The sequence below is a fragment of the Triticum aestivum genome, chromosome 1A (genome assembly GCF_018294505.1).
Source record: "Triticum aestivum cultivar Chinese Spring chromosome 1A, IWGSC CS RefSeq v2.1, whole genome shotgun sequence".
Lineage (NCBI taxonomy): Eukaryota > Viridiplantae > Streptophyta > Magnoliopsida > Poales > Poaceae > Triticum > Triticum aestivum.
The window spans coordinates 365,648,342-365,653,379 of NC_057794.1; positions in this window are offsets into that span (position 1 = coordinate 365,648,342).

Consider the following 5,038-nt stretch of genomic DNA (forward strand, 5'->3'; position numbering starts at 1 on the left):
TTGTGTGCCGAAAAATAACTTGCACGATGATTTTTGTAAGGACGATGTCAACACTCCATCGGCCATTTTGGATGTTCTTAGGACGATAAGTATATATCGGTCATTGCTTGTTTGAACCTCTTGAGGCAAACTTGGGTGAAAACTTCTCAGCTTCTATAACAATCCGATGATAAGGTTTCATAGACCAAAACCATCCTCCGAACCATATTGTTCTCCCTTTCGTTGGGATTTTGCAGATAATCAAGAATGAACTTCCTTCAATCCTTACTTCGTCTGCATAAAAGTTTCATTAGTGGCCGAGATGGTGAGCTCCAATTCGGCCTTACCTATGTTGGCAAGAATAAGCATCGGCTATTGATAGATGTGCAATACACCATGACCAACATGGTAGCCGAATGCTTGCTATGCCAACTCTCTCCAATTGTCATGTCTAGATATATGAAGAATCTTAAAACAACACATGGTAAATTTTACATCTAGACATACCTCAAGATAAACTAAAAGTGATTCGTCAAAACATTGATAATCATTGGATATTTGTTGCACTACTAAAAACGAATCACCGAAAGCCTCAATATCTATAGCACCTATAGAAAGGAAAAGCTCCAATCTGAATAACAATGCATATTCGGCTTTGATCATTTGTGCATAAATATTTTAAGCGGCACGAGGCTTCACAAAATAGCACCATAAGGAGATATATAAGCAACACCAACACCTTGGCCATTGCTACAAATTTAACCATCAATGTATAATCTCCATGATACTAAAGAGATAGAGCTAAAACAATATTATGCATGATGTCAACATGATGCTCAATAATAAAATCAACCATGATTTGGCCTTACATAAATTATGAAAACTAATAAGCCAAAGCACACCCAATCAAAACATAAGTACACTTTGCAATTTTGATGAATTGGTCTATGCATAATATCTTCAATGGCATCAATTTGACAACTTCCTTTGCAAGCACTTATCTCAATCTCTACTCAAACTAAGGACAATGTTAGAATACCACACCGGCCATTCTTAGATATATTCTCAGGGCGATAGATAGTTATCGGCCATTACCATGAGGTCCATGTAGAATTCACCCACCAAAGTATGTATAGCCGAAATAAACAAACGAAATAGCAATAAAATATTTCGGCCCCTTTATATTAGCAACAAAAATGAAACTAACCAAATGTATAGTGATTTGGTAATACCCTCTCATGATATAGAAAATTATGTTGCATCCATGGATCAAAATGAATCCATGGAGGGTAATTGATCATACCTAGGGATGAATTCCACGGCAAAGGCATCAATGGCATGGTTGAAGAAAATGGATGATGTGCTAACCGAAGATTTTGATGTTGTGATGCACACCTTCGGCATAATTGTTTGTTGCTTCCATCCTTCTCTTTCTTCACTTTTATTGTACTTGTTGCAATAGAAGCATGCAAATCATTTTTGTTATGATTGGTCTTCTTGGGAATCCATGCCATGTTCTTCTTTCTCAGCTCTTGTGCACTAAGATTTTGTAATTCCTTCTTTTGCCAATACGACAAACCGAGTGGGCATGTCGGCTGTGATTTTGTTTCAACCAATGGCAACTCGTTTTGGACCTTGTGCACCCTCAACCTCTTTTCTTCAAATATGGCACTCTGATTTTTATCAATTGATTGCTTCACTTCTTTGCCTTTTGTAGCCAATGTCAACACTTTAATTGGCTCTTTATCCTTTAAGATCAAATCTGAATTGGCACTCTTGCGACCATCTTTTTTAACTCAATATACTTGTTTGGTCACCTCTTTCTTCTTTCTTGAGCTCTGAACCGATTCCTTATGATTGAAACGGTCTTTAACATGTGATTGTTCAAATGTTGATCTTCTCGGAGCTGCATAATATTGGTGAGATGGTTTAAAATAAGATGGAGAATGTGCCCTTGTATCATACCTGTCCCATTATGGATATGAATCTACATGAGCATAGGAAGGCATCCACAACATTGGCATTGGCGGCCCAAAATAAGGATATGAATATGTTGCATGAAAATTTTCACTTTTCCAATACCGATCCTCATATTTGCGCCTTGGGGTGATCTTGATGCTTTTGCATTAGTTGGCCGATAAGCACTTTTCTCTTCACTCTTATTTTGATATTTATCTAATAATTGTACAAAAGTGACATTGGATTTCTTGCACTTGTGCTTATTGCGGCCTTTGTTTCCTTTGGTTGTGCTTGCACTGATCTCTGAATTTGCTTGCTTCCCCTCAGTCCTTGGCGTCTCCATTGTAGCTTTGATGGAATTTTCGCCCTCAAGATTATGTTCATTATGCTCTTCAACAACTTCTTTACTTGAAAGCTTAATCCCATCACCTGCAGTTTTTACCTTCTCTTTAAATGGATCGGCTTGAACTAGCGGATGCAAAAACTTTCTACCATCGGGACCAATCGGAATTGACTGGTGATCTCTTGGTGTCTCAACAAATTTGAATTGTCCTTTATCAATGGCCGATTTAACTATTTGACGAAACATGTTGCAATCCTCAAAATTATGCTTGGACGAATCATGCAATTTACAATACATTCGTCCCTGGGCAGATGGCTCAACATGGTGATCAAGAATTCTAATATAATTATTTCTCAACAACAAATTAAATATTTGATCACGCATGCTTGAATTGAAGGTAAACTTTTTATTCTCTATCCGATCTTGTTGTGAGAATGGCTTTGGAGTTAAGCAAACGAATGGTTTAGATTTTGCATCACCCCATTCGGCTATGCATTGTGTTTTGCACTCTATCTCCGATGTCTTTGGATAAGAAACTATACTGGCATCGGTTTGCTCAGAGAATTTTAACATTGGCTTTTTAAATTTCTGAAACGAAAATAGTTAGAATATACATGTCTCAATTGAGACCAAGTGTAAGCCAAGTAAGAAATAAGCAAAGCTACCCAATTAGATATGAACTTTAAATAAAGCAATGGGAAAAGCTTTGGTTGCAGTGATGTAACGCCCCAAGACCGATGTGCCAGGTGTCTTCCAGTTATTCGCTGAGTTGCCATGTCATTTGCTTGCGTGTTGCATTTCATCATGTCATCATGTGCATTGCATCATCATGTTTTCAAAACCTGCATCCGTCCGGGTTTCTCCCCGTTCCTTCTGTTGTCCTTTCTGAACCCAACCACACTTGCACGCGCCCGCGGCATGTCCGAAATAATATTTTATAAGTGGTCGAGAAATGTTCTTGGATTGGGTTGAGAGTTGACGTGTGGTCTTATTATAGTGTAGATAGACCGCCTGTCAACTTTCATCGCATTTGGAGTCTTTTTGATAGCCCAACCGTTAAACTATAGCGGCATTATAGCCGGTCTTTTCGTCGGACGTTTTCGGTCTCCGGAAACAGTCGCCGGGCCTCCCTCTCTTCTCTCCTCTCAGCTCGAGACCGTCTACACAGCCCACCTAGTCCATCCTCCTTCCCCTCTTCGCTTCCGGAGTTGTCCGATGCGATCGCACGGTCCGAGACCCTCTCTGCTCAGTGCATCAAAACCCCTCACGTGCGCGTCCGAAAGTTGTCCCGAACCCGACTCGGGCTGTCGCTACCGTTGTGTCCGGATCATCCCCAAACGTCTATAAAACGTCACCATTTTCCTTTTTGGACTCCCTAGCTATTTTATCCGCGATCGTCCGATTGCGATCGTAGGGACGAGGTAGCCCCTAACCTAATCTGTGAGGTATATATATACTCCACTCCTAGTCTATTTGGACAAACCCTATGGTGGAACCATATGGGCCTTGATGGGCCTTAGTGGAAAGGAGAAAGGGGCAGCCCAAGGTGGCCGCGCACCTCCCCCCTTCCCCTAGTCCTATTAGGACTAGGAGAGGTGGCCGGCCCCCCTCTCTCTCTCTTTCCCCCCTCAAGGAATCCTATTCCAACTAGGATTGGGGGGAATCCTACTCCCAGAGGGAGTAGGACTCTCCTGGCGCGCCCTCCCTTGGCCGGCCAGCCTCCCCCCTCTAGTCCTTTATATACAGAGGCAGGGCACCCCAAAGAACACACAAGTTGATCCACGTGATCTATTCCTTAGCCGTGTGCGGCGCCCCCAGCCACCATAGTCCTCGATCATACTGTAGCGGAGTTTAGGCGAAGCCCTACTGCTGTAGTACATCAAGATCGTCACCACGCCGTCGTGCTGGCGGAACTCTTCCCCGACACTTTGCTGGATCGGAGTCCGGGGATCGTCATCGAGCTGAACGTGTGCTCGAACTCGGAGGTGCCGTAGTTTTGGTGCTTGATCGGTTGGATCGTGAAGACATACGACTACTTCCTCTACGTTGTGTCAACGCTTCCGCAGTCGGTCTGCGTGGGTACGTAGACAGCACTCTCCCCTCTCGTTGCTATGCATCACCATGATCTTGCGTGTGCGTAGGAAATTTTTTGAAATTACTACGAAACCCAACAGTGGCATCCGAGCCTAGGTTATTTATGTTGATGTTATATGCACGAGTAGAACACAAGTGAGTTGTGGGCGATATAAGTCATACTGCCTACCAGCATGTCATACTTTGGTTCGGCGGCATTGTTAGACGAGACAACCCGGACCAACCTTACGCGTACGCTTACGCGATACCGGTTCCCCCGACGTGCTTTGCACACAGGTGGCTTGCGGGCGACTGTCTCTCCAACTTTAGTTGAACCAAGTGTGGCTATGCCCGGTCCTTGCGAAGGTTAAAATGGAGTCTATTTGACAAACTATCGTTGTGGTTTTGATGCGTAGGTGAGATTGGTTCTTGCTTAAGCCCGTAGCAGCCACGTAAAACTTGCAACAACAAAGTAGAGGACGTCTAACTTGTTTTTGCAGGGCATGTTGTGATGTGATATGGTCAAGACATGATGCTGAATTTTATTGTATGAGATGATCATGTTTTGTAACCGAGTTATCGGCAACTGGCAGGAGCCTTATGGTTGTCGTTTTATTGTATGCAATGCAATCGCGATGTAATGCTTTACTTTATTACTAAGCGGTAGTGATAGTCGTGGAAGCA